Genomic DNA, 22,820 nt, shown 5'->3' on the forward strand with positions numbered 1-22,820 from the left:
CATCACAATTTAAGTCACTCTCCAAAACATATTTTGAGGTATTGGTGGCGTTTTACCCCAAGTTACTCTGCAACTGACCCGTGTTACATTTAGCCCACTCTCCCCCCATGCACTCACAGCAAATTCCAGAGCTTTATTGTGCTTAACCATGTGCTACTAAAAACTCTGGATTTAAAATGGTGCAGTTCGCACATATTTAGGAGCTTGCAATGTGGTAAAGTTACATTTTATTATCCAAAGGTTTTCATTCCAACATTTGAGAAAATATGTAACATAATTTCACATCTGACTGAAATAATATCATAATTTATGCCTGTAAGTAGAAAAGTCATGAACCAGCTTGACCAGGATAATTTTAGTTATCAAGCTGACTACCAGCCTGAGCTTTCAAAAGCTAGCTAGCTTTCATCATAAGGGTTGGGCTTACTATTGCTAGGAACCCCAACTATCACAGATAAAAAGACACATCATATATTTAGATATTTAGCTAGCTAATCATTACTGTAGCAATACATTTTACTGGTAAAATAGCAATCCTGCAGCATCCCTCTCTTTCTCTCTTCATATCTAACTTAATCACTAGCCAGTTCATTTTAGCTAGGTCTAGCTCACACCTAATGCCAAATGCTCTTCAAATTGTCAATGTTTATTTTATTTTGTACAGTTATCAATGAAAACATATTTTTTTTTAAAGACAAGATAAAAGAAGAGCTAAATCAAGTAGACTAGCTAGCTACCTAGCTCTTGATCATGTCTCAGTTCCATTGCATTACACATAAGAGTCATTGAATGAAGGCGTCTTCTGTGGGGGGGGCGGGGGAGTTTTGTTAAGATCTGGGACACTCGGTCTGAACATTAACGCGCATCGCTCGCGATACGGTTTTGGAAAGCATAAGGACCTTATCTTTCATATCGGCGAGAATACATTTTCAAAGGTTAAATTGATACACACCTTTATAGGGTTTAGGGTTCCCATATCTCCATGTTGCAGCTCTTGTTCGCGGAGAACAGACGGAAGACAGAGTGGACTCACTACCTGTGCTAACTATCTATCTGCTTCTCCGAACACTGTCGGCTGCAACTGTGTTGAAACAGTCATTTTGCATTTGTGAAATTATTATTTTTTATGTTGTATGAAAGCAGAGGGATTTATGTTTCTAGAACCGTACTGCAATTGAGAATCGATTCACGTTTAGATGGAGTATTTGGCTGTTTTGGCTTTCAGACAGAACATGTAAAGTCCTTAGACTAAGGAGTAACATTAGGCTCCTTCAGTCCAATATTGGGCTAGCTAGCTACCTTGCCTCATTTTGGCTGATTGTCTACTCGGCTTGTTATCAACATTTCATTCCACAGACTCGTCTTATCAATTGGAAAAAATACTCGAAAATGTACACATTATTATTACCAACATAAAAACAAATTGTATACTATTTCTTACCTTAATATTGTTGTCCTGATGTCAGTGACAGAGCTGTCAAAGTTGTGAGAAACCTTTCAGATCCAATAGAGGCATTGCGCCTCCTGGTGGCAGCATCCACTTTCAGTCTCTGTGGCAAAACTCACAATCCTACCAACATTTTTAAGTTTACATTTTAGTCATTTAGCAGACGCTCTTATCCAGAGCGACTTACAGTTAGAGGAGTGCACACATTGTTCATTTGTGGCAGTGGTTACTATGGCAATTCAAGATGGCGCTACCCATACCTCTAATAAATGTTGTTCAAGATCAAAATATTACAAACAGTGATTTACATTTGAGTCATTTAGCAGACGCTCTTACCGAGAGCGACTTACAGGAGCAATTAGTGTTAAGTGCCTTGCTTAAGGGCACATCGACATCGGCTCGGGGATTAGAACCAGCGACTTTTCGGTTACTGGCTCAACGCTCTTACCCACTAAGCTACCTGCCTCCAATGTTTCTACGTTACAATCAAATGTTTAGTATTAGTGGATTGAATAAATCTCTTTGCTCAGCTTTACTTCCTGGAGTGTTTATATTCCCCTTTAAAGCATGGTACTCATCCAACAGACTAAAATGTTTAGAAGACCCAACAATTGTATTGTCATCTGCATATAATTAGAATCATTGGAATGAACATTGTAATTCAATGGTGCCAGAGTCATGAATCCTGTTCACACTGCTGAACCTGGAAAAAAAAATGGCTCCTCAGTGTGGCAGAGAGAGATCACTACACTCTGCAGAGGCACTGTACTGTCTATGCACTGCACCAAGACCCACCTCTCAATGTTGCAGAGAGAGAGAGAGAGTTAGCCTAGATAGATGTCTGCACCAAGACCCACCTCTCAATGTTGCAGAGAGAGAGAGAGAGTTAGCCTAGATAGATGTCTGCACCAAGACCCACCTCTCAATGTTGCAAGAGAGAGAGAGAGTTAGCCTAGATAGATGTCTGCACCAAGACCCACCTCTCAATGTTGCAGAGAGAGAGAGAGAGTTAGCCTAGATAGATGTCTGCACCAAGACCCACCTCTCAATGTTGCAGAGAGAGAGAGAGAGTTAGCCTAGATAGATGTCTGCACCAAGACCCACCTCTCAATGTTGCAGAGAGAGAGAGAGAGTTAGCCTAGATAGATGTCTGCACCAAGACCCACCTCTCAATGTTGCAGAGAGAGAGAGAGAGTTAGCCTAGATAGATGTCTGCACCAAGACCCACCTCTCAATGTTGCAGAGAGAGAGAGAGAGTTAGCCTAGATAGATGTCTGCACCAAGACCCACCTCTCAATGTTGCAGAGAGAGAGTTAGCCTAGATAGATGTCTGCACCAAGACCCACCTCTCAATGTTGCAGAGAGAGAGAGAGTTAGCCTAGATAGATGTCTGCACCAAGACCCACCTCTCAATGTTGCAGAGAGAGAGAGAGTTAGCCTAGATAGATGTCTGCACCAAGACCCACCTCTCAATGTTGCAGAGAGAGAGAGAGTTAGCCTAGATAGATGTCTGCACCAAGACCCACCTCTCAATGTTGCAGAGAGAGAGAGAGAGTTAGCCTAGATAGATGTCTGCACCAAGACCCACCTCTCAATGTTGCAGAGAGAGAGAGAGAGTTAGCCTAGATAGATGTCTGCACCAAGACCCACCTCTCAATGTTGCAGAGAGAGAGAGAGTTAGCCTAGATAGATGTCTGCACCAAGACCCACCTCTCAATGTTGCAGAGAGAGAGAGAGTTAGCCTAGATAGATGTCTGCACCAAGACCCACCTCTCAATGTTGCAGAGAGAGAGAGAGAGTTAGCCTAGATAGATGTCTGCACCAAGACCCACCTCTCAATGTTGCAGAGAGAGAGAGAGAGTTAGCCTAGATAGATGTCTGCACCAAGACCCACCTCTCAATGTTGCAGAGAGAGAGAGAGAGTTAGCCTAGATAGATGTCTGCACCAAGACCCACCTCTCAATGTTGCAGAGAGAGAGAGAGAGTTAGCCTAGATAGATGTCTGCACCAAGACCCACCTCTCAATGTTGCAGAGAGAGAGAGAGAGTTAGCCTAGATAGATGTCTGCACCAAGACCCACCTCTCAATGTTGCAGAGAGAGAGAGAGAGTTAGCCTAGATAGATGTCTGCACCAAGACCCACCTCTCAATGTTGCAGAGAGAGAGAGAGAGTTAGCCTAGATAGATGTCTGCACCAAGACCCACCTCTCAATGTTGCAGAGAGAGAGAGAGAGTTAGCCTAGATAGATGTCTGCACCAAGACCCACCTCTCAATGTTGCAGAGAGAGAGAGAGAGTTAGCCTAGATAGATGTCTGCACCAAGACCCACCTCTCAATGTTGCAGAGAGAGAGAGAGAGTTAGCCTAGATAGATGTCTGCACCAAGACCCACCTCTCAATGTTGCAGAGAGAGAGAGAGAGTTAGCCTAGATAGATGTCTGCACCAAGACCCACCTCTCAATGTTGCAGAGAGAGAGAGAGAGTTAGCCTAGATAGATGTCTGCACCAAGACCCACCTCTCAATGTTGCAGAGAGAGAGAGAGTTAGCCTAGATAGATGTCTGCACCAAGACCCACCTCTCAATGTTGCAGAGAGAGAGAGAGTTAGCCTAGATAGATGTCTGCACCCAAGACCCACCTCTCAATGTTGCAGAGAGAGAGAGAGAGTTAGCCTAGATAGATGTCTGCACCAAGACCCACCTCTCAATGTTGCAGAGAGAGAGAGAGAGTTAGCCTAGATAGATGTCTGCACCAAGACCCACCTCTCAATGTTGCAGAGAGAGAGAGAGAGTTAGCCTAGATAGATGTCTGCACCAAGACCCACCTCTCAATGTTGCAGAGAGAGAGAGAGAGTTAGCCTAGATAGATGTCTGCACCAAGACCCACCTCTCAATGTTGCAGAGAGAGAGAGAGAGTTAGCCTAGATAGATGTCTGCACCAAGACCCACCTCTCAATGTTGCAGAGAGAGAGAGAGAGTTAGCCTAGATAGATGTCTGCACCAAGACCCACCTCTCAATGTTGCAGAGAGAGAGAGAGAGTTAGCCTAGATAGATGTCTGCACCAAGACCCACCTCTCAATGTTGCAGAGAGAGAGAGAGTTAGCCTAGATAGATGTCTGCACCAAGACCCACCTCTCAATGTTGCAGAGAGAGAGAGAGAGTTAGCCTAGATAGATGTCTGCACCAAGACCCACCTCTCAATGTTGCAGAGAGAGAGAGAGAGTTAGCCTAGATAGATGTCTGCACCAAGACCCACCTCTCAATGTTGCAGAGAGAGAGAGTTAGCCTAGATAGATGTCTGCACCAAGACCCACCTCTCAATGTTGCAGAGAGAGAGAGAGAGTTAGCCTAGATAGATGTCTGCACCAAGACCCACCTCTCAATGTTGCAGAGAGAGAGAGAGAGTTAGCCTAGATAGATGTCTGCACCAAGACCCACCTCTCAATGTTGCAGAGAGAGAGAGAGTTAGCCTAGATAGATGTCTGCACCAAGACCCACCTCTCAATGTTGCAGAGAGAGAGAGAGAGTTAGCCTAGATAGATGTCTGCACCAAGACCCACCTCTCAATGTTGCAGAGAGAGAGAGAGAGTTAGCCTAGATAGATGTCTGCACCAAGACCCACCTCTCAATGTTGCAGAGAGAGAGAGAGTTAGCCTAGATAGATGTCTGCACCAAGACCCACCTCTCAATGTTGCAGAGAGAGAGAGAGAGTTAGCCTAGATAGATGTCTGCACCCAAGACCCACCTCTCAATGTTGCAGAGAGAGAGAGAGAGTTAGCCTAGATAGATGTCTGCACCAAGACCCACCTCTCAATGTTGCAGAGAGAGAGAGAGAGTTAGCCTAGATAGATGTCTGCACCCAAGACCCACCTCTCAATGTTGCAGAGAGAGAGAGAGAGTTAGCCTAGATAGATGCTCTGCACCAAGACCCACCTCTCAATGTTGCAGAGGAGAGAGAGAGTTAGCCTAGATAGATGTCTGCACCAAGACCCACCTCTCAATGTTGCAGAGAGAGAGAGAGAGTTAGCCTAGATAGATGTCTGCACCAAGACCCACCTCTCAATGTTGCAGAGAGAGAGAGAGAGTTAGCCTAGATAGATGTCTGCACCAAGACCCACCTCTCAATGTTGCAGAGAGAGAGAGAGAGTTAGCCTAGATAGATGTCTGCACCAAGACCCACCTCTCAATGTTGCGAGAGAGAGAGAGAGTTAGCCTAGATAGATGTCTGCACCAAGACCCACCTCTCAATGTTGCAGAGAGAGAGAGAGAGTTAGCCTAGATAGATGTCTGCACCAAGACCCACCTCTCAATGTTGCAGAGAGAGAGAGAGAGTTAGCCTAGATAGATGTCTGCACCAAGACCCACCTCTCAATGTTGCAGAGAGAGAGAGAGAGTTAGCCTAGATAGATGTCTGCACCCAAGACCCACCTCTCAATGTTGCAGAGAGAGAGAGAGAGTTAGCCTAGATAGATGTCTGCACCAAGACCCACCTCTCAATGTTGCAGAGAGAGAGAGAGAGTTAGCCTAGATAGATGTCTGCACCAAGACCCACCTCTCAATGTTGCAGAGAGAGAGAGAGAGTTAGCCTAGATAGATGTCTGCACCAAGACCCACCTCTCAATGTTGCAGAGAGAGAGAGAGAGTTAGCCTAGATAGATGTCTGCACCAAGACCCACCTCTCAATGTTGCAGAGAGAGAGAGAGAGTTAGCCTAGATAGATGTCTGCACCAAGACCCACCTCTCAATGTTGCAGAGAGAGAGAGAGAGTTAGCCTAGATAGATGTCTGCACCAAGACCCACCTCTCAATGTTGCAGAGAGAGAGAGAGAGTTAGCCTAGATAGATGTCTGCACCAAGACCCACCTCTCAATGTTGCAGAGAGAGAGAGAGAGTTAGCCTAGATAGATGTCTGCACCAAGACCCACCTCTCAATGTTGCAGAGAGAGAGAGAGTTAGCCTAGATAGATGTCTGCACCAAGACCCACCTCTCAATGTTGCAAGAGAGAGAGAGTTAGCCTAGATAGATGTCTGCACCAAGACCCACCTCTCAATGTTGCAGAGAGAGAGAGAGAGTTAGCCTAGATAGATGTCTGCACCAAGACCACCTCTCAATGTTGCAGAGAGAGAGAGAGTTAGCCTAGATAGATGTCTGCACCAAGACCCACCTCTCAATGTTGCAGAGAGAGAGAGAGTTAGCCTAGATAGATGTCTGCACCAAGACCCACCTCTCAATGTTGCAGAGAGAGAGTTAGCCTAGATAGATGTCTGCACCAAGACCCACCTCTCAATGTTGCAGAGAGAGAGAGAGAGTTAGCCTAGATAGATGTCTGCACCAAGACCCACCTCTCAATGTTGCAGAGAGAGAGAGAGAGTTAGCCTAGATAGATGTCTGCACCAAGACCCACCTCTCAATGTTGCAGAGAGAGAGAGAGAGTTAGCCTAGATAGATGTCTGCACCAAGACCCACCTCTCAATGTTGCAGAGAGAGAGAGAGTTAGCCTAGATAGATGTCTGCACCAAGACCCACCTCTCAATGTTGCAGAGAGAGAGAGAGAGTTAGCCTAGATAGATGTCTGCACCAAGACCCACCTCTCAATGTTGCAGAGAGAGAGAGAGTTAGCCTAGATAGATGTCTGCACCAAGACCCACCTCTCAATGTTGCGAGAGAGAGAGAGAGTTAGCCTAGATAGATGTCTGCACCAAGACCCACCTCTCAATGTTGCAGAGAGAGAGAGAGAGTTAGCCTAGATAGATGTCTGCACCAAGACCCACCTCTCAATGTTGCAGAGAGAGAGAGAGAGTTAGCCTAGATAGATGTCTGCACCAAGACCCACCTCTCAATGTTGCAGAGAGAGAGAGAGAGTTAGCCTAGATAGATGTCTGCACCAAGACCCACCTCTCAATGTTGCAGAGAGAGAGAGAGTTAGCCTAGATAGATGTCTGCACCAAGACCCACCTCTCAATGTTGCAGAGAGAGAGAGAGAGTTAGCCTAGATAGATGTCTGCACCCAAGACCCACCCTCTCAATGTTGCAGAGAGAGAGAGAGAGTTAGCCTAGATAGATGTCTGCACCAAGACCCACCTCTCAATGTTGCAGAGAGAGAGAGAGAGTTAGCCTAGATAGATGTCTGCACCAAGACCCACCTCTCAATGTTGCAGAGAGAGAGAGAGAGTTAGCCTAGATAGATGTGGCTGAGTCTGGCTTAGAGGACATACAAGGACAGGCCTGAGAGGGGTTGGAGGAGGTGTGGTTGGGGGAGGAGTGGTGGGGGTAGTAGAGGTAGAGGGAGTAGAGGTAGAGGGTGTAGAGGTAGAGGGTGTAGAGGTAGAGGGTGTAGAGGTAGAGGGAGTAGAGGTAGAGGGTGAGGAGGTAGAGGGAGTAGAGGTAGAGGGAGTAGAGGTAGAGGGAGTAGAGGTAGAGGGAGTAGAGGTAGAGGGAGTAGAGGGTGTAGAGGTAGAGGGTGTAGAGGTAGAGGGTGTAGAGGGAGTAGAGGTGAGGGTGAGGAGGTAGAGGGAGTAGAGGTAGAGGGAGTAGAGGTAGAGGGAGTAGAGGTAGAGGGAGTAGAGGTAGAGGGAGTAGAGGGTGTAGAGGTAGAGGGTGTAGAGGTAGAGGGTGTAGAGGTAGAGGGAGTAGAGGTAGAGGGTGTAGAGGTAGAGGGAGTAGAGGTAGAGGGAGTAGAGGTAGAGGGAGTAGAGGTAGAGGGAGTAGAGGTAGAGGGAGTAGAGGTAGAGGAGGTAGAGGTAGAGGGAGTAGAGGTAGAGGGAGTAGAGGTAGAGGGAGTAGAGGTAGAGGGTGTAGAGGTAGAGGGAGTAGAGGTAGAGGGTGTAGAGGTAGAGGGAGTAGAGGTAGAGGGAGTAGAGGTAGAGGGAGTAGAGGTAGAGGAGGTAGAGGTAGAGGGAGTAGAGGTAGAGGAGGTAGAGGTAGAGGGAGTAGAGGTAGAGGGAGTAGAGGTAGAGGGAGTAGAGGTAGAGGAGGTAGAGGTAGAGGGAGTAGAGGTCAGAGGGTGAGAGGTAGAGGGAGTAGAGGTAGAGGGAGTAGAGGTAGAGGGAGTAGAGGTAGAGGAGGTAGAGGTAGAGGGAGTAGAGGTAGAGGGTGTAGAGGTAGAGGGAGTAGAGGGAGTAGAGGTAGAGGGAGTAGAGGTAGAGGAGGTAGAGGTAGAGGGAGTAGAGGTAGAGGGTGTAGAGGTAGAGGGAGTAGAGGGAGTAGAGGTAGAGGGTGTAGAGGTAGAGGGGGTAGAGGTAGAGGAGGTAGAGGTAGAGGGAGTAGAGGTAGAGGGTGTAGAGGTAGAGGGAGTAGAGGTAGAGGGTGTAGAGGTAGAGGGAGTAGAGGTAGAGGGAGTAGAGGTAGAGGGAGTAGAGGGATAGAGGTAGAGGGGGTAGAGGTAGAGGGTGTAGAGGTAGAGGGAGTAGAGGGTGTAGAGGTAGAGGGAGTAGAGGTAGAGGGAGTAGAGGTAGAGGGTGTAGAGGTAGAGGGAGTAGAGGTAGAGGGAGTAGAGGTAGAGGGAGTAGAGGTAAGAGGGTGTAGAGGTAGAGGGAGTAGAGGTAGAGGGAGTAGAGGGGTGTAGAGGTAGAGGGAGTAGAGGTAGAGGGAGTAGAGGTAGAGGGAGTAGAGGGAGTAGAGGTAGAGGGGTGTAGAGGTAGAGGGAGTGAGAGGTAGAGGGAGTAGAGGTAGAGGGAGTAGAGTAGAGGGAGTAGAGGTAGAGGGAGTAGAGGGAGTAGAGGTAGAGGGTGTAGAGGTAGAGGGTGTAGAGGTAGAGGGAGTAGAGGGTGTAGAGGTAGAGGGAGTAGAGGTAGAGGGAGTAGAGGTAGAGGGTGTAGAGGTAGAGGGTGTAGAGGTAGAGGGAGTAGAGGTAGAGGGTGTAGAGGTAGAGGAGAGTAGAGGTAGAGGGAGTAGAGGGTGTAGAGGTAGAGGGAGTAGAGGTAGAGGGAGTAGAGGTAGAGGGGGTAGAGGTAGAGGGAGTAGAGGTAGAGGGAGTAGAGGTAGAGGGAGTAGAGGGTGTAGAGGTAGAGGGAGTAGAGGTAGAGGGAGTAGAGGTAGAGGGTGTAGAGGTAGAGGGAGTAGAGGTAGAGGGAGTAGAGGTAGAGGGTGTAGAGGTAGAGGGAGTAGAGGTAGAGGGAGTAGAGGGTGTAGAGGTAGAGGGAGTAGAGGTAGTGGGAGTAGAGGTAGAGGGAGTAGAGGTAGAGGGAGTAGAGGTAGAGGGAGTAGAGGGTGTAGAGGTAGAGGGAGTAGAGGTAGTGGGAGTAGAGGTAGAGGGTGTAGAGGTAGAGGGAGTAGAGGGTGTAGAGGTAGAGGGAGTAGAGGTAGAGGGAGTAGAGGTAGAGGGAGTAGAGGTAGAGGGTGTAGAGGTAGAGGGAGTAGAGGGTGTAGAGGTAGAGGGAGTAGAGGGAGTAGAGGTAGAGGGAGTAGAGGTAGAGGTAGAGGGAGTAGAGGGTGTAGAGGTAGAGGGAGTAGAGGTAGAGGGAGTAGAGGTAGAGGTAGAGGGAGTAGAGGGTGTAGAGGTAGAGGGAGTAGAGGTAGAGGGAGTAGAGGTAGAGGGAGTAGAGGTAGAGGGTGTAGAGGTAGAGGGAGTAGAGGGGTGTAGAGGTAGAGGGAGTAGAGGGAGTAGAGGTAGAGGGAGTAGAGGTAGAGGGAGGTAGAGGTAGAGGTAGAGGGAGTAGAGGTAGAGGGAGTGAGAGGTAGAGGGAGTAGAGGGAGTAGAGGTAGAGGGAGTAGAGGTAGAGGGAGTAGAGGTAGAGGGAGTAGAGGAGGGTGTAGAGGTAGAGGGAGTAGAGGGAGTAGAGGTAGAGGGAGTAGAGGTAGAGGGAGTAGAGGTAGAGGGAGTAGAGGGAGTAGAGGTAGAGGGAGTAGAGGTAGAGGGAGTAGAGGTAGAGGGAGTAGAGGGAGTAGAGGTAGAGGGAGTAGAGGTAGAGGTAGAGGGAGTAGAGGGAGTAGAGGGAGTAGAGGTAGAGGGAGTAGAGGTAGAGGGAGTAGAGGTAGAGGGAGTAGAGGGAGAGGTAGAGGGAGTAGAGGGAGTAGAGGTAGAGGGAGTAGAGGTAGAGGGAGTAGAGGTAGAGGGAGTAGAGGGAGTAGAGGTAGAGGGAGTAGAGGTAGAGGGAGTAGAGGTAGAGGGAGTAGAGGTAGAGGGAGTAGAGGTAGAGGGAGTAGAGGTAGAGGGAGTAGAGGTAGAGGGAGTAGAGGGAGTAGAGGTAGAGGGAGTAGAGGTAGAGGGAGTAGAGGTAGAGGGAGTAGAGGTAGAGGGAGTGAGGAGGGGTGAGGAGGTAGAGGTAGAGGTAGAGGGAGTAGAGGTAGAGGGTGTAGAGGTAGTGGGAGTAGAGGTAGAGGGAGTAGAGGTAGAGGGAGTAGAGGTAGAGGGTGTAGAGGTAGAGGGTGTAGAGGTAGTGGGAGTAGAGGTAGAGGGAGTAGAGGTAGAGGGAGTAGAGGTAGAGGGTGAGGAGGTAGAGGGAGTAGAGGTAGAGGGAGTAGAGGTAGAGGGTGTAGAGGTAGTGGGAGTAGAGGTAGAGGGAGTAGAGGTAGAGGGAGTAGAGGTAGAGGGGGAGGAGGTAGAGGGAGTAGAGGTAGAGGGAGTAGAGGTAGAGGGAGTAGAGGTAGAGGGAGTAGAGGTAGAGGGAGTAGAGGTAGAGGGAGTAGAGGTAGAGGAGGTAGAGGGTGTAGAGGTAGAGGGAGTAGAGGTAGAGGGAGTAGAGGTAGAGGGAGTAGAGGTAGAGGGACTAGAGGTAGAGGGAGTAGAGGTAGAGGGAGTAGAGGTAGAGGGTGTAGAGGTAGAGGGAGTAGAGGGTGTAGAGGTAGAGGGAGTAGAGGTAGAGGGAGTAGAGGTAGAGGGAGTAGAGGTAGAGGAGGTAGAGGTAGAGGGAGTAGAGGTAGAGGAGGTAGAGGTAGAGGGAGTAGAGGTAGAGGGAGTAGAGGTAGAGGGAGTAGAGGTAGAGGAGGTAGAGGTAGAGGGAGTAGAGGTAGAGGGTGTAGAGGTAGAGGGAGTAGAGGTAGAGGGAGTAGAGGTAGAGGGAGTAGAGGTAGAGGAGGTAGAGGTAGAGGGAGTAGAGGTAGAGGGTGTAGAGGTAGAGGGAGTAGAGGGAGTAGAGGTAGAGGGAGTAGAGCGAGGTAGAGGTAGAGGAGTAGGGTAGAGGGTGTAGAGGTAGAGGGAGTAGAGGGAGTAGAGGTAGAGGGTGTAGAGGTAGAGGGGGTAGAGGTAGAGGAGGTAGAGGTAGAGGGAGTAGAGGTAGAGGGTGTAGAGGTAGAGGGAGTAGAGGTAGAGGGTGTAGAGGTAGAGGGAGTAGAGGTAGAGGGAGTAGAGGTAGAGGGAGTAGAGGGAGTAGAGGTAGAGGGTGTAGAGGTAGAGGGTGTAGAGGTAGAGGGAGTAGAGGGTGTAGAGGTAGAGGGAGTAGAGGTAGAGGGAGTAGAGGTAGAGGGTGTAGAGGTAGAGGGAGTAGAGGTAGAGGGAGTAGAGGTAGAGGGAGTAGAGGTAGAGGGTGTAGAGGTAGAGGGAGTAGAGGTAGAGGGAGTAGAGGGTGTAGAGGTAGAGGGAGTAGAGGTAGAGGGAGTAGAGGTAGAGGGAGTAGAGGGAGTAGAGGTAGAGGGTGTAGAGGTAGAGGGAGTAGAGGTAGAGGGTGTAGAGGTAGAGGGAGTAGAGGTAGAGGGAGTAGAGGTAGAGGGAGTAGAGGGAGTAGAGGTAGAGGGTGTAGAGGTAGAGGGTGTAGAGGTAGAGGGAGTAGAGGGTGTAGAGGTAGAGGGAGTAGAGGTAGAGGGAGTAGAGGTAGAGGGTGTAGAGGTAGAGGGAGTAGAGGTAGAGGGAGTAGAGGTAGAGGGAGTAGAGGTAGAGGGTGTAGAGGTAGAGGGAGTAGAGGGAGAGGGAGTAGAGGGTGTAGAGGTAGAGGGTGTAGAGGTAGAGGGAGTAGAGGTAGAGGGAGTAGAGGGAGTAGAGGTAGAGGGTGTAGAGGTAGAGGGAGTAGAGGTAGAGGGAGTAGAGGTAGAGGGAGTAGAGGTAGAGGGAGTAGAGGGAGTAGAGGTAGAGGGTGTAGAGGTAGAGGGTGTAGAGGTAGAGGGAGTAGAGGGTGTAGAGGTAGAGGGAGTAGAGGTAGAGGGAGTAGAGGTAGAGGGTGTAGAGGTAGAGGGTGTAGAGGTAGAGGGAGTAGAGGTAGAGGGTGTAGAGGTAGAGGGAGTAGAGGTAGAGGGAGTAGAGGGTGTAGAGGTAGAGGGAGTAGAGGTAGAGGGAGTAGAGGTAGAGGGTGTAGAGGTAGAGGGAGTAGAGGTAGAGGGAGTAGAGGTAGAGGGAGTAGAGGGTGTAGAGGTAGAGGGAGTAGAGGTAGAGGGAGTAGAGGTAGAGGGTGTAGAGGTAGAGGGAGTAGAGGTAGAGGGAGTAGAGGTAGAGGGTGTAGAGGTAGAGGGAGTAGAGGTAGAGGGAGTAGAGGGGTAGGGGGAGGTAGGGAGTAGAGGTAGTGGGAGTAGAGGTAGAGGGGAGTAGAGGGAGTAGAGGTAGAGGGAGTAGAGGGTGTAGAGGTAGAGGGAGTAGAGGTAGTGGGAGTAGAGGTAGAGGGTGTAGAGGTAGAGGGAGTAGAGGGTGTAGAGGTAGAGGGAGTGAGGGAGGGATAGAGGTAGAGGGAGTAGGGTAGAGGGTGTAGAGGTAGAGGGAGTAGAGGGTGTAGAGGTAGAGGGAGTAGAGGGAGTAGAGGTAGAGGGAGTAGAGGTAGAGGTAGAGGGAGTAGAGGGAGTAGAGGTAGAGGGAGTAGAGGTAGAGGGAGTAGAGGTAGAGGGTGTAGAGGTAGAGGGAGTAGAGGGAGTAGAGGTAGAGGGAGTAGAGGTAGAGGGAGAGAGGTAGAGGAGTAGAGGGAGTAGAGGTAGAGGGAGTAGAGGTAGAGGGAGGGAGTAGAGGTAGAGGGAGAGAGGGAGTAGAGTAGAGGGAGTAGAGGGAGTAGAGGGGGAGGTAGAGGGAGTAGAGGTAGAGGGAGAGAGGTAGAGGGAGTAGAGGTAGAGGGAGTAGAGGGAGAGGGAGAGAGGAGGGGAGTAGGTAGAGGGAGTAGAGGTAGAGGGAGTAGAGGTAGAGGGAGTAGAGGTAGAGGGAGTAGAGGTAGAGGGAGTAGAGGTAGAGGGAGTAGAGGTAGAGGAGTAGGAGGTGAGGGAGTAGAGGTAGAGGGAGTAGAGGTAGAGGGAGTAGAGGTAGAGGGTAGAGGAGGAGAGGGAGTAGAGTAGAGGGAGTAGAGGTAGAGGGAGTAGAGGTAGAGGGAGTAGAGGTAGAGGAGAGGGAGAGGTAGGTGTAGAGGTGAGGGAGTAGAGGTAGAGGGAGTAGAGGTAGAGGGAGTAGAGGTAGAGGGTGAGGAGGTAGAGGGAGTAGAGGTAGAGGGAGTAGAGGTAGAGGGTGTAGAGGTAGTGGGAGTAGAGGTAGAGGGAGTAGAGGTAGAGGGAGTAGAGGTAGAGGGTGTAGAGGTAGAGGGAGTAGAGGTAGAGGGAGTAGAGGTAGAGGGAGTAGAGGTAGAGGGTGAGGAGGTAGAGGGAGTAGAGGTAGAGGGAGTAGAGGTAGAGGGTGTAGAGGTAGTGGGAGTAGAGGTAGAGGGAGTGAGGTAGGGGAGTAGAGGTAGAGGGAGAGAGGTAGAGGGAGTAGAGGTAGAGGGAGTAGAGGTAGAGGGAGGGTAGAGGGGTAGAGGGAGTAGAGGTAGAGGGAGTAGAGGTAGAGGGAGTAGAGGTAGAGGGGAGTAGAGGTAGAGGGAGTAGAGGTAGAGGGACTAGAGGTAGAGGGAGTAGAGGTAGAGGGAGAGAGGTAGAGGGTGTAGAGGTAGAGGGAGTAGAGGTAGAGGGAGTAGAGGTAGAGGGAGTAGAGAGTAGAGGGAGTAGAGGTAGAGGGAGTAGAGGGAGTAGAGGGTGTAGAGGTAGAGGGAGTAGAGGTAGAGGGAGTAGAGGTAGAGGGATAGAGGTAGAGGGAGTAGAGGTAGAGGGAGTAGAGGTAGAGGGAGTAGAGGTAGAGGGAGTAGAGGTAGAGGGGGTAGAGGTGAGTAGAGGTAGAGGGTGTAGAGGTAGAGGGAGTAGAGGTAGAGGGTGTAGAGGTAGAGGGTGTAGAGGTAGAGTAGAGGTAGAGGGAGGGAGGTAGAGGGTGAGAGAGGTAGAGGGAGTAGAGGTAGAGGGAGTAGAGGTAGAGGGAGTAGAGGTAGAGGAGGTAGAGGGTGTAGAGGTAGAGGGAGTAGAGGTAGAGGGAGTAGAGGTAGAGGGAGTAGAGGTAGAGGAGGTAGAGGGTGTAGAGGTAGAGGGAGTAGAGGTAGAGGGAGTAGAGGTGAGGGGGTAGAGGTAGTAGAGGTAGAGGTGGTAGAGGTAGAGGGAGTAGAGGTAGAGGAGGTAGAGGGTGTAGAGGTAGAGGGAGTAGAGGTAGAGGGAGTAGAGGTAGAGGGTGTAGAGGTAGAGGGTGTAGAGGTAGAGGGAGTAGAGGTAGAGGGAGAGGAGGTAGAGGGAGTAGAGGTAGAGGGAGTAGAGGTAGAGGGAGTAGAGGTAGAGGGAGTAGAGGTAGAGGAGGTAGAGGGTGTAGAGGTAGAGGGAGTAGAGGTAGAGGGAGTAGAGGTAGAGGGAGTAGAGGTAGAGGGGAGTAGAGGTGAGGAGGTAGAGGGTGTAGAGGTAGAGGGAGTGAGGTAGAGGGGAGTAGAGGTAGAGGGAGAAGAGGTAGAGGGAGTAGAGGTAGAGGGTGTAGAGGTAGAGGGAGTAGAGGGTGTAGAGGTAGAGGGAGTAGAGGTAGAGGGAGTAGAGGTAGAGGGAGTAGAGGTAGAGGGAGGTAGAGGGTGTAGAGGTAGAGGGAGTAGAGGTAGAGGGAGTAGAGGTAGAGGGAGTAGAGGTAGAGGGAGTAGAGGTAGAGGAGGTAGAGGGTGTAGAGGTAGAGGGAGTAGAGGTAGAGGGTGTAGAGGGAGAGGGTGTAGAGGTAGAGGGTGTAGAGGTAGAGGGAGTAGAGGTAGAGGAGGTAGAGGGTGTAGAGGTAGAGGGAGTAGAGGTAGAGGGAGTAGAGGTAGAGGGAGTAGAGGTAGAGGAGGTAGAGGGTGTAGAGGAGTAGAGGTAGAGGGAGTAGAGGTAGAGGGAGGTAGAGGGAGTAGAGGTAGAGGGTGTAGAGGTAGAGGGAGTAGAGGTAGAGGGAGTAGAGGTAGAGGGAGTAGAGGTAGAGGGTGTAGAGGTAGAGGGGGTAGAGGTAGAGGAGGTAGAGGGTGTAGAGGTAGAGGGAGTAGAGGTAGAGGGAGTAGAGGTAGAGGGAGTAGAGGTAGAGGGTGTAGAGGTAGAGGGTAGAGTAGAGAGGTAGAGGGTGTAGAGGTAGAGGGAGTAGAGGTAGAGGGAGTAGAGGTAGAGGGAGTAGAGGTAGAGGGAGTAGAGGTAGAGGGTGTAGAGGTAGAGGGAGTAGAGGTAGAGGGTGTAGAGGTAGAGGGAGTAGAGGTAGAGGGAGTAGAGGTAGAGGGTGTAGAGGTAGAGGGAGTAGAGGTAGAGGAGGTAGAGGGTGTAGAGGTAGAGGGAGTAGAGGTAGAGGGAGTAGAGGTAGAGGGAGTAGAGGTAGAGGGTGTAGAGGTAGAGGGTGTAGAGGTAGAGGGAGTAGAGGTAGAGGAGGTAGAGGGTGTAGAGGTAGAGGGAGTAGAGGTAGAGGGAGTAGAGGTAGAGGGAGTAGAGGTAGAGGGAGTAGAGGTAGAGGGTGTAGAGGTAGAGGGAGTAGAGGTAGAGGGAGTAGAGGTAGAGGGAGTAGAGGTAGAGAATGTAGAGGTAGAGGAGGTAGAGGGTGTAGAGGTAGAGGGAGTAGAGGGAGAGGGAGTAGAGGTAGAGGGAGTAGAGGTAGAGGGAGTAGAGGTAGAGGGAGTAGAGGGAGTAGAGGTAGAGGGAGTAGAGGTAGAGGGAGTAGAGGTAGAGGGAGTAGAGGTAGAGGGTGTAGAGGTAGAGGTAGAGGAAGTAGAGGTAGAGGGAGTAGAGGTAGAGGGAGTAGAGGTAGAGGGTGTAGAGGTAGAGGTAGAGGGAGTAGAGGTAGAGGGTGTAGAGGGAGAGGGAGTAGAGGGAGTAGAGGTAGAGGGAGTAGAGGTAGAGGGTGTAGAGGTAGAGGGAGTAGAGGGAGTAGAGGTAGAGGGAGTAGAGGTAGAGGGTGTAGAGGTAGAGGGAGTAGAGGTAGAGGGAGTAGAGGGAGAGGGAGTAGAGGTAGAGGGAGTAGAGGTAGAGGGAGTAGAGGTAGAGGGAGTAGAGGGAGTAGAGGTAGAGGGAGTAGAGGTAGAGGGTGTAGAGGTAGAGGGAGTAGAGGTAGAGGTAGAGGGAGTAGAGGTAGAGGGAGTAGAGGTAGAGGGAGTAGAGGTAGAGGGTGTAGAGGTAGAGGGAGTAGAGGTAGAGGGAGTAGAGGTAGAGGGAGTAGAGGGAGTAGAGGTAGAGGGAGTAGAGGTAGAGGGAGTAGAGGTAGAGGGTGTAGAGGTAGAGGGAGTAGAGGTAGAGGGAGTAGAGGTAGAGGGAGTAGAGGGAGTAGAGGTAGAGGGAGTAGAGGTAGAGGGAGTAGAGGTAGAGGGAGTAGAGGTAGAGGGAGTAGAGGTAGAGGGAGTAGAGGGAGTAGAGGTAGAGGGAGTAGAGGTAGAGGGAGTAGAGGTAGAGGGTGTAAAGGTAGAGGGAGTAGAGGTAGAGGGAGTAGAGGTAGAGGTAGAGGGAGTAGAGGTAGAGGTAGAGGGAGTAGAGGTAGAGGGAGTAGAGGTAGAGGGAGTAGAGGTAGAGGGAGTAGAGGTAGAGGGAGTAGAGGGAGTAGAGGTAGAGGGAGTAGAGGTAGAGGGAGTAGAGGTAGAGGGAGTAGAGGGAGTAGAGGTAGAGGGAGTAGAGGTAGAGGGAGTAGAGGTAGAGGGAGTAGAGGTAGAGGGAGTAGAGGGAGTAGAGGTAGAGGGAGTAGAGGTAGAGGGAGTAGAGGTAGAGGGTGTAGAGGGAGAGGGAGTAGAGGTAGAGGGAGTAGAGGTAGAGGGAGTAGAGGTAGAGGGAGTAGAGGGAGTAGAGGTAGAGGGAGTAGAGGTAGAGGGAGTAGAGGTAGAGGGAGTAGAGGTAGAGGTAGAGGGAGTAGAGGTAGAGGGTGTAGAGGTAGAGGTAGAGGGTGTAGAGGGAGAGGGAGTAGAGGTAGAGGGAGTAGAGGTAGAGGGAGTAGAGGTAGAGGGAGTAGAGGTAGAGGGTGTAGAGGTAGAGGGAGTAGAGGTATAGGTAGTAGAGGTAGAGGAGGTAGAGGGAGTAGAGGTAGAGGGAGTAGAGGTAGAGGGAGTAGAGGTAGAGGAGGTAGAGGGAGTAGAGGTAGAGGGAGTAGAGGTAGAGGAGGTAGAGGGAGTAGAGGTAGAGGAGGTAGAGGGAGAGGAGGTAGAGGGAGTAGAGGTAGAGGTAGAGGGTGTAGAGGTAGAGGGTGTAGAGGTAGAGGTAGAGGGAGTAGAGGTAGAGGGAGTAGAGGTAGAGGGTGTAGAGGTAGAGGGTGTAGAGGTAGAGGGAGTAGAGGTAGAGGTAGTAGAGGTAGAGGAGGTAGAGGGAGTAGAGGTAGAGGGAGTAGAGGTAGAGGGAGTAGAGGTAGAGGTAGTAGAGGTAGAGGTAGTAGAGGTAGAGGAGGTAGAGGGAGTAGAGGTAGAGGGTGTAGAGGTAGAGGGAGTAGAGGTAGAGGGAGTAGAGGTAGAGGTAGTAGAGGTAGAGGTAGTAGAGGTAGAGGAGGTAGAGGGAGTAGAGGTAGAGGGAGTAGAGGGAGTAGAGGTAGAGGAGGTAGAGGGAGAGGAGGTAGAGGGAGTAGAGGTAGAGGTAGAGGGTGTAGAGGTAGAGGGTGTAGAGGTAGAGGTAGAGGGAGTAGAGGTAGAGGGAGTAGAGGTAGAGGGAGTAGAGGGAGAGGAGGTAGAGGGAGTAGAGGTAGAGGTAGAGGGAGTAGAGGTAGAGGTAGTAGAGGGAGTAGGGGTGAGGGGCTGAAGGGTGCCCAAAAGGAGGGCCACTCCATGTCCACAATCCCTGAAGTGGCCCTCCAAGTGTTCCTTTAGGGCTAGTGAAGCAACAGGAGGCTGGGAGGAGAGGAAAGCCCTCACTAAGGAGGAGAGGAAAGCCCTCACTAAGCAGCAGGAGGCTGGGAGGAGAGGAAAGCCCTCACTAAGCAGGAGAGGAAAGCCCTCACTAAGGAGGAGAGGAAAGCCCTCACTAAGCAGCAGGAGGCTGGGAGGAGAGGAAAGCCCTCACTAAGGAGGAGAGGAAAGCCCTCACTAAGGAGGAGAGGAAAGCCCTCACTAAGCAGCAGGAGGCTGGGAGGAGAGGAAAGCCCTCACTAAGCAGGAGAGGAAAGCCCTCACTAAGCAGCAGGAGGCTGGGAGGAGAGGAAAGCCCTCACTAAGCAACAGGAGGCTGGGAGGAGAGGAAAGCCCTCACTAAGCAACAGGAGGCTGGGAGGAGAGGAAAGCCCTCACTAAGCAACAGGAGGCTGGGAGGAGAGGAAAGCCCTCACTAAGCAGCACTCTTCTTAAACCTCTCTTTTGAGACCCTCCAGATAACCCGCTCTAATCAATGACTCATCAGTGAATTATTCATCTCACTCATGTCCCTCTGGATGAACTGGTGACTCCTCTCCTGGTGAGATATCAGATCTGAAATCAGATCTGATATCAGATCTGGAATCAGATCTGGAATCAGATCTGGAATCAGGACAGCCCTAATTTATCTCTGTAGGCTGGTACATAGGCTGCCATTTGGTAACACTCTTTCCCACACAGGATTATGGTAGTATCTACACTATATATACAGCAGTATGTGGACACCCCTTCAAATTAGTGGATTCTATTTCAGCCACACCCGTTGCTGACAGGTGTCTAAAATGGAGCACACAGCCATGCAATCTCCATAGACAAACACTGGCAGTAGAATGGCCTTACTGAAGAGCTCAGTGACTTTCAACATGGCACCGTCATAGGATACCACCTTTCCAACACGTCAGTTCGTCAAATGTCTGCCCTGCTAGAGCTGCCCCGGGCAACTGTAAGTGCTGTTATTGTGAAGTGGAAACGTCTAGGAGCAACAACGGCCAAGTGGTAGGCCACACAAGCTCACAGAACCGGCAAGTTCTGAAGCGCATAGCGCTTAAAAATCGTCTGTCCTCGGTTTCAACACTCACTACCGAGTTCCAAACTGCCTCTGGATGCAACGTCAGAACAACTGTTCGTAGGGAGCTTCATGAAATGGGTTTCCATGGCCAAGCAGCCGCACACAAGCCTAAGATCACCATGTGCAATGCCAAGCATTGGCTGGAGTGGTGTAAAGCTCGCCGCCATTGGACTCTGGAGCAGTGGAAGCGTGTTCTCTGGCGTGATAAATCACACTTCACCACCATCTGGCAGTCCAACGGACGAATCTGGGTTTGGCGGATGCCAGGAGAATGCTACCTGCGCCAATGCATAGTGCCAACTGTAAAGTTTGGTGGAGGAGGAATAATGGTCTGGGGCTGTTTTTCATGGTTCAGGCTCCTTAGTTCCAGTGAAGGGAAATCTTAACGCTACAGCATACAATGACATTCTAGACGATTCTGTGTTTCTATCTTTGTGGCAACAGTTTAGGGAAGGCCCTTTCCTGTTTCAGCATGACAATGCCCCCGTGCACAAAGCGACCTCACTAATAATCTTGTGTCTGAATGGAAGCAAGTCCCCGCAGCAATGTTCCAACATCTAGTGGAAAGCCTTCCCAGAAGAGTGGAGGCTGTTATAGCAGCCAAAGGGGGGACAAACTCCATATTAATGCCCATGATTTTGGAATGAGATATTGGACGAACAGGTGTCCACATACACTACATGATCAAAAGTATGTGGGTATTGGGCATTTTAAATGTTAGATAACGCACTAGTGCTGAATTCCCCTGAGTGACTGGTTCTGAGTTACTGGTTCTGAGTGACTGGTTCCATCATAGTATAGCTCTGCTGGGTTGATGACAGGATCAGATTGTTACCATGACCCATGACCCATGACCCATGACCCCGACACACGGTCACATGGTCTCTTCCTACATTATGTATGTTGGTTCCATGCCAGGCGTCCCAGGCGGCCTTGGGGCAGTGTTGTGGGTCGTCTCCTCACACAGCCGTTGTGCTGAGTCAGTGTTGTGGGTCGTCTCCTCACACAGCCGTTGTGCTGATCAGTGTTGTGGGTCGTCTCCTCACACAGCCGTTGTGCTGAGTCAGTGTTGTTTACCCAGCTAACAATTCTAGGGAGAAGGAACGTTTTTGTAATGTTACCAGGAATGTTCCCCTGATTTTCCGTTTGTTATGGGAACATTCAATGTATGTTAGCAATGACCTCCTGAGAACCTATTTGGCATTGGAGTAAGAAGGACATGCCCTTAATGTCAAACAGAACCCAGAACGTGGTTACCATGTTCTCAGAATATACTATATTAATGTTCTAGATACGTTTCATGGGACGTTGCAAGAACATTCCTGTGTCCAGTTTTCTGAAGGTTAGGAGAATATTCCATCAATGTCCCACCAAACATATACAGAACATGGTTGCCATTTTCCCAGAATATAAAATATACATTTTCTAGACACATTTCATTGGAACGTTGCAAGAACATTCCTGTGTCCAAGAATGTTTCAAACATAGGACATTCTGTCATGGTCCCCTGGAGGTTTTAGTCTAGATCCTGGCTTGTTCCGGGGACGTCGCCTGATGGTCCCAAAGAAAGGTTCTCCCAAGTTTCATTACCCCTTGTTACTGTTGCCGAGCCCATCAAGGCCCTGATTGGTGAACCACTAATCCAATCATAACTCTTTGTCTGTTGGCAAGGTTAGGGACATACAGTGCTTTCAACTTACATATTTGACACACATGATTACATTGCATGTTCATTTATACAGTCATAATTAATCAACATGTCCTCGCCTGGGATTTGAACTCAAAACCTTGGTTCACAGCATTCAGATAGTCCCGCTACGCCACCATGTCTGTGTATAGTCTGTGTTGTTGTGTATAGTCAGTGTTGTGTATATCTATCTATACTGACCCTACCTGTACTGACTCTACCTGTACTGACTCTACCTGTACTGACTCTACCTGTACTGACTCTACCTGTACTGACTCTACCTGTACTGACTATCTATACTGACCCTACCTGTACTGACTCTACCTGTACTGACTCTACCTGTACTGACTCTACCTGTACTGACTCTACCTGTACTGACTATCTATACTGACTCTACCTGTACTGACTCTACCTGTACTGACTCTACCTGTACTGACTCTACCTGTACTGACTATCTGTACTGACTCTATCTATATTGACTCTACCTGTACTGTCTCTACCTGTACTGACTATCTATACTGACTCTACCTGTACTGACTATCTATACTGACTCTACCTGTACTGACTCTACCTGTACTGACTCTACCTGTACTGACTATCTATACTGACTCTACCTGTACTGACTCTACCTGTACTGACTCTACCTGTACTGACTATCTGTACTGACTCTATCTATATTGACTCTACCTGTACTGTCTCTACCTGTACTGACTATCTATACTGACTCTACCTGTACTGACTATCTATACTGACTCTACCTGTACTGACTCTACCTGTACTGACTCTACCTGTACTGACTATCTATACTGACTCTACCTGTACTGACTCTACCTGTACTGACCCTACCTGTACTGACTCTACCTGTACTGACTATCTATACTGACTCTACCTGTACTGACTCTACCTGTACTGACTATCTATACTGACTCTACCTGTACTGACTCTACCTGTACTGACTCTACCTGTACTGACTATCTATACTGACTCTACCTGTACTGACTATCTATACTGACTCTACCTGTACTGACTCTACCTGTACTGACTCTACCTGTACTGACTCTACTGTTATTATTATCTATTTTGATGACTAGTCACTTCACTCTGCCTTCATGTACACTACCGTTCAAAAGTATGGGGTAACTTAGAAATGTACTGTACTGAACTATATTCTACTTGACTATACTCTACTGTACTGAACTCTACTCTACTGAACTGAACTCTACTGAACTGAACTCTACTGAACTCTATTGAACTCTACTCTACTGAACTGAACTCTACTGAACTCTACTGAACTCTACTCTACTGAACTCTACTGAACTCTACTCTACTGAACTGAACTCTACTGAACTCTACTGAACTCTACTCTACTGAACTGAACTCTACTCTACTGAACTGAACTCTACTGAACTCTACTGAACTCTACTCTACTGAACTCTACTCTACTGAACTCTACTCTACTGAGCTCTACTGTGATGTTCAAACTATGATTGATTCAGATTTGGTTTGGACCGGTCTTGTTTGGTGGCAGAGCTCCTTAAAATAATATCCAGTGTGCAGAATAATACCCAAATATGCAAAGAATGACATTGTAATATTCTACCTCTGTGTAGGATACATCACCATGAAGAG

At 49.6% G+C, this 22,820-nt stretch overlaps 1 protein-coding gene across 1 annotated transcript in view; it reads left to right on the forward strand.

Moving 5' to 3' along the window:
- The window catches only part of LOC121574503, a 337,032-nt gene that overhangs the window by 293,610 nt on the left and 20,602 nt on the right, over positions 1-22,820 (forward strand). The window lies entirely within an intron of this gene.

This window comes from Coregonus clupeaformis, chromosome 9, assembly GCF_020615455.1.
Source record: "Coregonus clupeaformis isolate EN_2021a chromosome 9, ASM2061545v1, whole genome shotgun sequence".
In the NCBI taxonomy this organism is placed as follows: Eukaryota; Metazoa; Chordata; class Actinopteri; order Salmoniformes; family Salmonidae; genus Coregonus; species Coregonus clupeaformis.